Raw genomic sequence first — 13,171 nt, forward strand, 5'->3', positions numbered from 1 at the left:
GGAAGATTCAAACAAGAGGACATGACTTCAGAATTAAGGGACAGAAGATTAGGGGTAATATGAGGGGGAACTTCTTTACTCAGAGAGTGGTGGCGGTGTGGAATGAGCTTCCGGTGGAAGTGGTGGAGGCAGGTTCATTGGAATCATTTAAAAATAAATTGGATAGGCATATGGATGAGAAGGGAATGGAGGGTTATGGTATGAGTGCAGGCAGGTGGGACTAAGGGAAAAAAAAGTTGTTCGGCACGGACTTGTAGGGCCGAGATGGCCTGTTTCCGTGCTGTAATTGTTATGTGGTTAATAAATAAACAGATAATGGTCTATTAATGTTCAGAGATTTATTTGAGTTGAGTTTAATAGCCTGATGGCTGTGGGGAAGTAGCTATTCCTGAACCAGGCTGTTGCAGTCTTCAGGCTCCTGTACCTTCTACCTGAAGGCAGCGGGGAGATGAGTGTGTGGCCAAGATGGTGTGTGGGTCCTTGATGATGCTGCCAGCCTGAGGCAGCGACTGCGATAGATCCCCTCGATGGTGGGGAGATCAGAGCCGATGATGGACTGGGCAGTGGTCACAACTTTTTGTAGTCTTTTCCGCTCCTGGACGCTCAAGTTGCCGAACCAAGCCACGATGCAACTGGTCAGCATGCTCTCCACTCTGCACCTGTAGAAGCTCGAGAGAGTCCTCCTTGACAAACTGACTCTCCGTAATCTTCTCAGGAAGTAGAGGCGCTGATGAGCTTTCTTTATAATTGCATCTGTGTTCTGGGACCAGGAAAGATCTTCGGAAAGACCTTCTGAGGAAGGACATTATTGCCATAGAGGGAGTGCAGAGACGGTTCACCAGCCTGATTCCTGGGATGTCAGGACTGTCTTATGAAGAAAGACTGGATAGACTTGGTTTATACTCTCTAGAATTTAGGAGATTGAGAGGGGATCTTATAGAAACTTACAAAATTCTTAAGGGGTTGGACAGGCTAGATGCAGGAAGATTGTTCCCGATGTTAGGGAAGTCCAGGACAAGCGGTCACAGCTTAAGGATAAGGGGGAAATCCTTTAAAACCGAGATGAGAAGAACTTTTTTCACACAGAGAGTGGTGAATCTGTGGAACTCTCTGCCACAGAGGGTAGTTGAGGCCAGTTTCCATTGGCTATATTTAAGAGGGAGTTAGATGTGGCCCTTGTGGCTAAGGGGATCAGGGGGTATGGAGAGAAGGCAGGTACGGGATACTGAGTTGGATGATCAGCCATGATCATATTGAATGGCGGTGCAGGCTCGAAGGGCCGAATGGCCTACTCCTGCACCTATTGTCTATGTTTCTATAATCTAAATGTGCACGCCCAGAAATTTGAAGTTCTTGACCCTTTCCACCCATTGATATAAACGGGGCTGTGGGTCCCTATCCTCCCCCTTCCAAAATCCTCAATCAGTTCCTTGGTTTTGCTGGTGTTGAGGGCCAGGTTGTTGAGCTGGCACCGTTTGGTCAGTCGGTCCATCTCACTTCTATACTCTGACTCATCACCGTCTGTAATTCGTCCCACAACAGTGGTGCCGTCGGCGAACTTGAGATGATGGAGTTTGCACTGTGTGTCCGGCTACGCGTTCATGAGTATAGAGTGAGTATAGCGGGGGAGGGGGTGGGGGGGGGGGGGCGTGAGCGCGCAGCCGTGAGGTGCTGGAGTGGGAAGTTTACCAGAAAGATCCCACCATATTGTGAGCGGTATTGGTACTTCTGTGTGTGTGTGCGTGTATATGCGTGTGTGTGTGTGCGCGTGTATGTATGTGCGTGTGTGTATGTATGTGCGTGTGTGCGTGTGTATGTATGTGCGTGTGCGTGTGGTTCCACGTGGGGCAGGTGGTGATAAACTACGACTGTTTCTCTTTCCCGAGGAGCGGGCTCCTGCACTCCAATCCTGCCGACTACGCCTGGGGGCCAGAGCGGGCTGGACACCGTCATCACGCAGGTGAGGATCGCCGCTCACCGCCGGACACCGACACTGCCACCGTGCAGCCACCGACAGACTCAAGATTTAAGATTCAATTTAATTGTCAATTGGACCCCTTGAGGTCCAAACGAAATGCCGTTTCTGCAGCCATACACTACAACAAATAGACCCAAGACACAACATAATTTACATAAACATCCACCCCATCGCTTTGATTGAAGGCCAAAAAAACGTATCTCCCCACCGCACTCTCCCCCCCCCCCCCGATGTCAGCGTCAAGTCAAAGCCCCCGGCTGGCGATGGCGATTGTCCCGCGGCCATTAAAGCCACGCCGGTTGTGCAAGTCGCACACCGGGTCTTGGTGTGTAGAGCCCCCCCGGCGTGCGCTCGCAGAGTCCCCGCTGGCCATTCAAGCCGCGCGGGGCGGTGATGTCAGGCCCCGCTCCAGGAGCTCTTCGACCCCGCAACTCATTGCGGCGTGAAGAATTCGCCGTTGCAGGAGCCTGAAAAAGCGGTCCTCCCTCCAGGGGACCCGCGGTCTCCCGGTGCTGCCGTCCGCCAGCCCCCCAGTTGCAAGTCTCATCCGAATCACCGGAGTGTCGGGCCCGCAGCAGCAGCAGCAGCAGCAGCGCTCCACCACCCGCTCCTGGACTCGGCCAGCCTCCGCGACGGTGACGGTGAGTCGTCGGCACCAGAGCCCCCTGTCTTCTCCTGTTGGAGGCCGCTCCTCGTTGCAGCGCCCCACACGACAAACGGAGACCCCGACAAGAAAAGGTCGGGTCTCCGTGCAGGGAGAGATTTAAAGTTGCCCCCCTCCCTCCCTCCCATACACACACCCCAACAAAAAATAACAAAAACTTGAAACTACATAGAACATAGACAAAAAATAATTAAAACGCAGAGGGGGCTGCAGAGGCCGCTGCTGACGAGAGTCGCGCTGCCTACTGGATACCGGCCTAATTCGCCGCCTACTCGGCACTGCCCCCCGCCCCTCCCCCTCTCCACCCCCCCATCCCTCCTTGAGTGAAGAGAGTGGTAGAGGCTTGGGTAGGGAGTGAGGGAGGGTGGAGTAATTGGGAGAGTTGGATGGGGTAAAAGAGGTTAGATTTAGCGCTGTAGGGTAGGGGAGAGGAGGTGGCAGAACGGGTGGGGGCAACTATGATTTGGGGGGGAGGGGTAGGGAGACCACTGGATGGGATGCTGGCTGGGGGAGGGGTGAGTGACAGAACCGAGTTGAACGGACCCCCCCCCCTCCTCCCCTCCCCCCACACAGTTGCTGGGGCAAGCTGTAGGAACACGGGCCCCCCGCCGGTCCGACTTGAGGGACAGAGTTTGCCGTCGCCTGCCCTCCCGTCTAACGCCACCTTTAACGTGTTCACAGAGTAGTGCTATCCATTGGCCTGGGAGAACGGGGTGAGTGTATTCCGCGTCGTGGGGGCTAGGGGGAGGGGGAGGGTTGGGACTGTCTGGGAGGGGGAGGTGGGGAAAGGGGGAGAGTGGGAGGCAAGAGTGTGTAGAGGGGAAGGGGGGCAGTAGGAACAGAGTGGAGGGGGAGAGAGAGGAGTAGGGGGGGGGAGTGGATTGGTGGCAGGATTAGGGGGGGGGGTGGAGGGGTTGATATGAGTATCTTGGTTCTGATGGGATGTTAGTTTTGTTAAAATTGGGCTGGAAGGCATTGGTGAGGCCACAGTCTGGGTATGGTGTACATTTTTGGGTCGCCTAATTATAGGAAAGGATGTCAACAAAATAGAGAGAGTAAAGAGGAGATTTACTAGAATGTTGCCTGGATTTCAGCAACTAAGTTACAGAGATAGGTTTGAATAAGTTAGGTCTTTATTCTCTGGAGCGCAGAAGGTTAAAGGGGGACTTGATAGAGGTTTTTAAAATGATGAGAGGGATAGACAGAGTTGACGTGGAAAAGCTTTTCCCACTGAGAGTAGGGAAGATTCAAACAACGGGGACAAGACATGAGAATTAAGGGACTGAAGTTTAGGGGTAACATGAGGGGGAACTTCTTTACTCAGAGAGTGGGTGGCTGTGTGTGGAATGAGCTTCCAGTGAAGGTGGTGGAGGCAGGTTCGTTTTTATCATTTAAAAATACATTGGATAGTTATATGGATGGGAAGGGAACTGGAGGGTTATGGTCTGAGGCGCAGGTATATGGGACTAGGGGGAGATTATGTGTTCGCACGGACCTAGAAGCGGTCGAGATGGCCTGTTTTCCGTGCTGTAATTGTTTATTGGTTATATGGGTGAGTGGGGCGAAGAGGTGGGAAAGGGGAGGGGAGAAAATGAGAGGTTATTTGGAGGGGGGGTGTTGCTAGGTCCGACGGGTGGAGGGTGGGACTGTGGCATTGTGGAGTACTGTGTTGTGTGTGGGGGGGGGGGTTTGGTGAATGATGTCCCTGACTCCCCCCTCTCTGTGTGTGTGTGTGTGTGTACGGGCAGATTCACCGGCACTGGAGTGCCCTGTGCGTAAGGAGGCCTACCTACTGGAGGAGCAAGTCCGACAACTGCCGTGTCACCATCTCTTCCACAACGACTGCCTCGTGCCCTGGTTTGAGCTGGTGAGTCTTTTAGAGAGCCCATCCCAGCGACCACAACGTCCTTGCTTAGTGCAGGAGGTCAGGGGTCATGGAGAAGGCAGCAGAAGAAAAACATGGACAATAGGTGGCATGAGTAGAGGCCATTCGTCCCCTTCGAGCCTGCACTGCCATTCAATATGATCATGGCTGATCATCCAACTCAGTATCCTGTACCTGCCTTCTCTCCATACCCCCTGATCCCTTTTAGCCACAAGGGCCACATCTAACTCCCTCTTAAATATCGCCAATGAACTGTGTGGCCTCAACTACCTTCTGTGGCAGAGAATTCCACAGATTCACCACTCTCTGTGTGTGAAAAAAAATGTTTTTCTCATCTCGGTCCTAAAAGATTTCCCCCTTATCCTTAAACTGTGGCCCCTTGTTCTGGACTTCCCCAACATCGGGAACAATCTTCCTGCATCCAGCCTGTCCAACCAACTTCAGAATTGTGTAAGTTTCTATAAGATCCCCCCTCAATCTTCTAAATTCTAGCGAGTACAAGCCGAGTCTATCCAGTCTTTCTTCATATGAATGTCCTGCCCTCCCAGGAATCAGTCTGGTGAACCTTCTCTGTACTCCCTCTATGGCAAGAATGTCTTTCCTCAGATTGGGGAGACCCAAACTGCACGCAATACTCCAGGTGTGGTCTCACCAAGACCCTGTACAACTGCAGTAGAACCTCCCTGCTCCTATACTCAAATCCTTTTGCAATGAAAGCTAACATACCATTCGCTTTCTTCACTGCCTGCTGCACCTGCATGGCTACCTTCAATGACTGGTGTACCATATGTGTGACCCCTTGTCCTGGACTTCCCCAACATCGGGAACAATCTTCCTGGATTTAGCCTGTCCAACCAACTTAAGAATTGTGTAAGTTTCTATAAGATCCCCCCCTCGATCTTCTAAATTCTAGCGAGTACAAGCCGTGTCTATCCAGTCTTTCTTCATATGAAAGTCCCGCCATCCCAGGAATCAGTCGGGTGTCTCGAATGCGTACGTGACGAGTTGACTTTGACTTTGACCGCAGCACGACACGTGTCCCGTCTGTCGCAAGAGCTTGAACGGGGAGATGACGGGACATCCGCAGAGCCCGGAGGAACAGCGCAGCGGCAACCGGGCCTTCACATCGGCGGCAGAGAGAACACACTGGCACGTACCCCTGGTTTACTACTGATCTCCCCCCTCTCCCCGCCCCTCCCTCCTCCTCCCCCCCCCCCCTCCCCTCCCCTCCCCCCTCCACCCCCTCCTCCCCGCCCCCCCTCCCCCCCCGACCAGTAACATTTGTAAATTATATATATCTTAAAAGAATCAAGCAGGCACAAACGCCGACTGGTCGCTGCCAAAACGCCACGGGGCAGAGACAGAGAGACGGGGGGAGTGTGGGAGGGGGCACACACACACACAGAGATAAGAGAGAGAAGAGAGAGAGATTCATTTTTGTGAATGGGGTGCGGCTGGTGACGACTCGCTGGACAAAGGGTCGCGGCTCAAGGGAATCGTCCCGCGCCCGGGATCGTACAGAGGACCCCACCCCCCCCCCCCCCCCCCCCCCCCCCCTCCACACGCCATCCCCCCACCCCCCCCCCCCCCCCCCCTCCCCCAGCTTCATGACACCCAGATAAGGCCAAGTCCACTGTGAATGCCAGAGACCGCTGCACGTCCGACTGGGATTGCCGCCGGTCTGGGCGAGGATGGGAGCAGGTCACAGGGTGTACAACAGGGTCGAGTGTCCCTGTTGTTCGTGTCAGTGGTGTGTGTGTGTGTGTGTATGTATTAAGTGACTGTGTGTGTATAAGGTGTGTGTCTAATGTATGTGTGTGTGTAAGTGAGTGTGTAAGTGTGTTAGTGTGTGTGTGTGTTCTGCTTCTTGCGTGTGGCATGCACGGCCTAAAGTTGTTAGACAACTTGGTCTATTTGATCTGCCGTTTGTGCACGTCGAGTTGATTGCATTAGTCGAAACGAGGCGGACCAAGTGATGGTTGCAATCTTCCACCCCAGAGTGTGTGTGTCTGAGTGTGTGTATAGTGTGTGTGTGTGAGCGTGTGTGTCTGTGAGTGTGTGTGTATAAGTGTGTGTGTATTAGTGTGCTTGTGTCTGTTTCTCCGTGTGTGTATAAGTGAGTGTGTGTGTGTGTGTGAGCGTGTGTGTGTGTAAGTGTGCTTGTGTCTGTTTCTCCATGTGTGTATAAGTGAGTGTGTGTGTGTGTATGTGTGTGCGCGTGTTAACATGTCCCTACCCAGGGTAAGGTGGCTCCATGCCATCTGCACCCCACTCAGTATGGTAACTGGGTAACGGTTGGCCCATGCAGTCTTCACCTGACCTGCTACATTAGCTAGGGTAAGATTAGTCCATGCACTCTGCATCCGAATCATTGCCTTAGCCAGGGTAAGGTTAGTCCATGTGGTCCATTAACTCAGTACCTTATCCCGGGTAAGATTAGTCACTCTGTATCCAACATCAGTATGTTTGAACCTTAGTAAGGTAAGTGTGTACAGATTCTAACATCCGATGTGCGGTACCTTGTCTGGGGTGCTATTAGCCCAGGCCATGTAGGTTCTTAGCAGGGATGTAAATATCTTTGTGGGGTAACGGTGTGGGTGGGTGTACAGTGTCCATGCTCTCAGCATCCGACCCCGTAACCCTGTCCTTCTCGGTCATGTCCCTCTCCATGTCTCCCCACTGCATCTCCGACCGGAAAACATCGTTATCCCTTAGTCTATGCACCTCTGCATCCATCATCACCCTTCTCCAGGGTCCCCCTCCCAACTGACTCACGCCTTCCTGCCTCAGACTCAGGAACCTTTATCTATGATTCTCGTTAGTTCCATGCTCTCTGGCTTTCCTCTTCCCAATTCCTGGTGTCTACTCCTGCTCCCCTCTCCGACCCTCTGCCCCTCCCTGCAGACCATGCCCGTCTGCCCCCTCCCGGAGGAAACGTGGTAACGGTCCCATGGATCCTCCACTCACCCCCTCTAAATCTCCCCCTCTCCCTCCATTCCTCTCTCTCTCTCCACTGGCCCAATTATCCCTGGGGGCCCCCTCCAAGGCCCTTCATCCGCCACAATCCTCCCTCCGTGTCTCCCCTGCCCTCTGCCTCCGACCCTCCTGGCGAAATCCCTCCATACCCTCTGCATCCTCGCCTGGAAGAGAAGGAGGCAACGTTTTCCCGGAGAAATCATTTATCCTCAAGAGAGCCCTCTCCTTTCTCGACTCCCCCGGGGGAGGGATCCTAAAAGGCAGACGTTTGAGATGGGGGAGAGAGCCAGAGGGCCGCCTTTGTCAGGGATTCCACTTCCTTCTGGAGCTTTGCGCACTTTAATGCCGTCCCTCCTCTCTCCGAGAGAGATTCCGGCCGAGAGGGAGGGGGGAGAGCGATTACTCAACTCACCTCGCCTTTTCCCCTCTCCCATGTCTCCATCGCTGCTCACACGTGGCCCCCAGAACAGATCATGGCCTCCCCATTTGGCCAACCTCCGGTTTAAGATTTCCTCCCTCGCTCCTCCTTCCCCCTGGTGAGTAGGGATGTGGAGAGAGTGGTCACCGGGTGTTTTCAAATGTGGGTGTCCTATGATATGAAGTCCTCCCCATCGTTACTGTATATGTAGATGTCAGTTGATACACAGTCTACAGTGCCTCAGAATATGTCTCTGAGCCATAACTCAGGGTGAATAGCCCTTTATTTGTGGTGCTGCCCGTTTTTCTTGCTCATCGTGGGATTCCTTCCCTTTGTAAACCCTACTTTGGGCCTCTAACCCTCAATATTCCTCCACTCATTCCTTTTTTTGCCATCTCTCCTCTGCCTAGTTCCGCCTCTCCCTCTCTCCACCTCCTCCCCTCTCTCCTCTCCCTCCTCCCTCTCCTCTCATCTCCTTCTTCCTCTCCTCCCTCCCTCTCTCTCCCTCTCCCCTCTCCTCTCTCTCTCCCCCCCTCCTCCCCTCTCCCTCTCCTCTCTCCTCCCTCTCCTCCCTCTCCTCTCTCCCTCCTCTCTCCTCCCTCCCCTCTCCCTCTCTCCTCTCCCCCTCTCCCCTCTCCTCCCCTCCCTCTCCTCTCCTCTCCCCTCCTCTCTTCTCCCCTCCTCCCCTCCTCTCTTCCTCCCTCCTCTCTCCCTCCCCTCCCCTCTCCTCTCTCCTCATCTCTCCCTCCCTCCCTCCCCCACTCTCCCTCTCCTTCCTCCCCCCTCCTCGCCCTTCCCTCCTCTCCTCTCCTCCCCCCCTCCTTCTTCCTTCCCCCTCTCTCCCTCCCCCTCTCTCCCCCTCCCCCTCTCCTCTCCTCCTTCCCCCTCCTCCGTTTCTCTTTCCTCTCTCTCCCCTCTCCTTCCCTCTCCTCTTCTCCTCCTCTCCTCTCCCCCTCCCTCTCCTCCCCCCCCCTCCTCTCTCTCCCTTCTTCTCCTTCTCCTCTCTCCTCCCCTCCCCCCCCTCCCCTCTCTCTCTCCCTCATTCTCCCCCTCCTCATCCTCCTCCCTTTCTCCAACTGTACTACGTGACATGATGGCTCCCTTTTGAAGCATGCAGGGACCCGGATTCTATTCAAGGAGAGTCCTGACTAATTGAGTATGAGTGCGACTGGAGCTATCTGCGTAGCCCAGGACTTAGTACTCGCCGAGATGCATCGTGGCACTGCGCTTTTCTTGTAGTTCACCCGTGTCAGTTGCACGGCTCCCTCACGTCGTGCTCGAACAGCGGAGAATGTATTGCATTTTTTCCCCCTGTGCAGCTTCGGTAGTTTTATCCGCCTGTCGTATTGTCGCATCAGTCGGAGCCTGGAGGTGGTTATTTGGCCCCTCTCGCTAACGTAAGCGTAAATGAGTTCAGGATTCTCTCGGGAGTAGCGAGGTGCCGCACATGCGGATTGAGGGAGGGGTGATCTCCGGTCGTGGTACATCCGTACGTCCTGCCTACAGCTTCTTTCTGGTTGTCCTGCTGGCTACGCCGTAACCCATCTTGCCCCTTTACCGGTCTTCTTTGTCGTCTCACCGCCCTCGCAGTCGGTATGCAACTGCACGTTTTATACGTCCAGACAATTCCAAAATGCCAGAGCCCCGGTATGGTACGGAGCAAGGCGGTGCATCATAATGCCTGCGCGGAGGGCACAACAGACCTGTCTAACACAGGGGTTTTTTTGGTTCGGAGAAGCTGTTCTGTAACCGTCTTACCCGTGGGACAGCATGTTGGTCTTTACTGTTTAAGGACCTTTCCAGGAAGCGAGCTGGTGCAGGCGGGAACAATCAGCCCGTCGAGCGGCTTCAGCACCGCAAATCACTGCGTCTTGCCTGCTACTCCCCTACCCCATTTCACCCCACGAATGATAGAACATAGAAACTAAAAAATTAGGTGAGCAGGAGTAGGTGCCATTAAACAGCCCTGGAAAATCGAGCCTGCACCATTCGCCATTCAATATTATCAGGGCTGATCATCCAACTAGATATCCCGTACCTTTCACTATCCTCCTCGACATACGAGCCTCCTGATCCCCGTAGGCCACAATTGCCACAATCAAACTCTCCCTCTTACAATCTAGCCAGTGAAACTGTGCCCTCAACTAACCCTCTGTGGCAGAGAGTGTTCCAGAGAATTCACACCACTCTCTGTAGTAAAAAATCCGCTTGACTCCACCACCTCCTAGAGCTCTATCTTAACTCTCCATTAAAGATCCAGGTTGCCAGTGACCTTTGCCGTCCACTACTGGCCCTCTGTCCAGGGAATCTGGCCACAAAATTCATCACTTCATCTCGGGGTGATAATAAGTTTTTTTCTTCGAGCACCTATCGGCCTTAAGACCTCTCCGCATTTATCTAAGACTTGCTCTATGTGTGTGCCCTGCCCCTGGTTCTGGACTTTGGGCCCAACAATTGGAAACACTTTTTTTTTCCTGCATCTTAGCTTATGTCCAGTTCCTTTTAGCAATTTTTTATATGTTTCTTATTACAGAGCCCCACCCCCTTCAGTCACCTTCTAAACTCCAGTGAATAAAGGCCTAGTCTTTCAATCTTCCTCATCTACGACGTCCGCACTGGATCGCCATCCGCGGGGATCGATCTGGATGAACCGACGCTGCACTGCCTGCAATCCACAACAGTGATGTCCTTCTCCAATTAGAGACTAAAACATTTAGGCACATAATATCTCCAGGTGTGGTCTCACTAGGGTCGGATTCTGTTGACAACTGCGAGAAGACCTCTCTACTCCTATACTGATAATTCCTGCTTGGCGTATGATGTCGAGTAAACCTTAGTTCGCCCTTGCCTCAAAATTAGGAGACTAAAACGCTGCGCATGCAGAAAACCCAGACGCCGCTCTGTAAGATAACGTGCAAACTCCACTACAGACAAGCAGGCGTCCAAAACTCGCTTACAGATCTACTGTTCCGATCCAGACCGCCAAAAGTCGAAAGGTTTCTCCTCTCCATCTATGTATCTCCGTCCTCTCCGACAGTCAGTCCGAAGAAGGTGGTCCTACCCAGGTCGCTTCTCCGCATGGAGCTTTGCCTCTATGCCTCCTGATCTCCCTGCTGCGAGTTACTCGCAGCATTTTGTGTGCAATGGTGTGAAACCAGCATCTGGCAGTTCACTCTCTCCCCACGCGTACGGGCAGTTTTAGTTTAGAGTCCGCGAGGCGCGTTCTTCGGGGCCCACCAGGCCGCGTGCCGACCGGACGATCCCTGTATGCCACTCACTAGAGACAATTTACAATTTCATCCGCAGCCAATTACCTGCACGTCTTTGGAGCGTGGGAGGAAACCGGAACACCCGGAGCAAAACCCCACGCGGTCACGGGGAGAATGTATCAGTCATGACTCTGGGGCACGCGGTGGGGTCAAAGCAACTCTTATAACCGCTGTGTGCCAGCGTCTGGCCTTCTTGGTTCTATGGTCCATCCTAAACTATTCTCAACTGGAATATTAAACTGTGAAGGGACGGGCTTAAGTCACAGCCGAAGGGTTACATTGGGATGATACGGAGCCTAACTTTATAATGTAGTTGCATACTGGTTGGGGTAACCTATAGTTGAGGGAGTGTAATCTTATTTGCCAAGCATTAACATATGTGTGTGCGGGGAAGAACGAATTGCTGTACACCATCGTCTTTCGCGGTAGCGTGGTATGCCACAATTGGATGCGAATGCCGCTAGTCTTGCTCCCTAATTTGTTTGGGTTGGTGTATGCTTTTCTTGTAGTCTCTTCGAGCTAGGTCGCGCTATTTATTCATGTTGTAAAAACAGTTAAACCTGACGGTGAAGCTTCAATGTCTGTCTGTCTTCCCCCCCCCATCCCTTCCACCCCCAGACCTTTGCCCCCAGTTTCTCAGAGTTTTTTGACACTTTCAGCTATTCTCTCGTCCGTAAGAAACCACTAGAAATTAGGTGCAGGTTTATGAGGCTCATTCGTCCCTTCGAGCCTGGCAACAAGCCATTTCAATATAGATCAATGGCTGATCATCCAACTCAGTATGTGTAAGTTTTTGGTCCCTAAATCTGAGGAGACATTCTTGCCATCGAGGTAGTACAGAGAAGGTCACCAGACTGATTCCTGGTATGGCAGGACTTTCATATGAAGAAAGACTGGATAGACTCGGCTGGTACTCGCTAGGATTTCGAAGATTGCAGGGGGGATCTGTATGAGAACTGTACAAAATTCTTAGGTGGACAGGCCTTAGACTTCAGGCGAGATTTGTTCCCAGATGTGAATCGAAGTCCTTGAACAAGGGGCTTCACCGTTTAAAGGATAAAGGGGAAAATCTTCCTGTCAAGGATCCTTGGCATGAATTTTCGTTTTTCACACAGATGGTGGTGAATGCTATGTGGACCTGCCCTCTGCTCACCGAAGGTGGTGAGGCCACAGAGAGATTGGCTATCTTTACGCGGGAGTTCGATGTTGCCCTTGTGGCTAAAGGATCAGGGGTATGGAATCAAGCATGGAATGGTATACTTAGTTTTGGATTTTAATCTAGATGAATGGCGGTGCTATGCTGGGAAGGGCAGAATACGCCTCTACTCCTGCGATCATATTGAATGGCTGGTAGCTCGAGGCTGGAAGGGCCGTCTCTGGCCTCTACTCCGTGCGATCGCAGTAAATTGAATGGCGGTTCGGCGGATGGTCCGATACTGTGCCTCCTACTTCCTGCACTATTGTCTATGTTTCGATGATTGCAATGAACAACAATTAATTCCCATTGCCTGATTTATTCCCACAGCATGGTTAAAGTCATGACTCATTGACCCTGCAACATCGTGCTTCCGGTAACGATAATTTCCTGTCTCCTAGTCGGCTGACGATGACCTCGGCATAGTCAACCTAGATCTCTCTCCCTGGTCTCCGCCAGTGTTTTTTGGTCCACCTAAATGTGCTGTCACACCTATCCCACTATCCCTACCTGGTTATAACTCATTGTATATTTTAAGGTGAAAGGGGAAAGATTTAAAGCCGTCACGCAAGGTGGCAGTGCTTTTTAAGATGGATTTTATTTTAGTTTAAGTTTAGAGATACAGAGTGGAAACACGGTGCACCGGATCATCACCCGACCTGCGATCGGTTCTGCATGATTAACACTATCCATACACACACTAGGGACATTTTTACATTTACGCAAGCCAATTAAATCGTACACACCTGTCCGTCTTAATGGAGTGAACAGAGGAAACAATAAGCA

General features: G+C 52.5%; 1 long non-coding RNA gene across 1 annotated transcript in view; it reads left to right on the top strand.

Moving 5' to 3' along the window:
- Positions 1-3,226, top strand: part of LOC129715764 (uncharacterized) — a 4,957-nt gene extending 1,731 nt beyond the window's left edge. The window contains exons 2-3 of the long non-coding RNA XR_008726551.1: positions 1,887-1,960; positions 3,216-3,226. This is a non-coding gene — a long non-coding RNA (uncharacterized LOC129715764). The remainder of the gene's footprint in view (positions 1-1,886; positions 1,961-3,215) is intronic.
- Positions 3,227-13,171: the final 9,945 nt, after the last annotated feature.

This window comes from Leucoraja erinacea, unplaced genomic scaffold (assembly GCF_028641065.1).
Source record: "Leucoraja erinacea ecotype New England unplaced genomic scaffold, Leri_hhj_1 Leri_1384S, whole genome shotgun sequence".
Classification (NCBI taxonomy): domain Eukaryota; kingdom Metazoa; phylum Chordata; class Chondrichthyes; order Rajiformes; family Rajidae; genus Leucoraja; species Leucoraja erinaceus.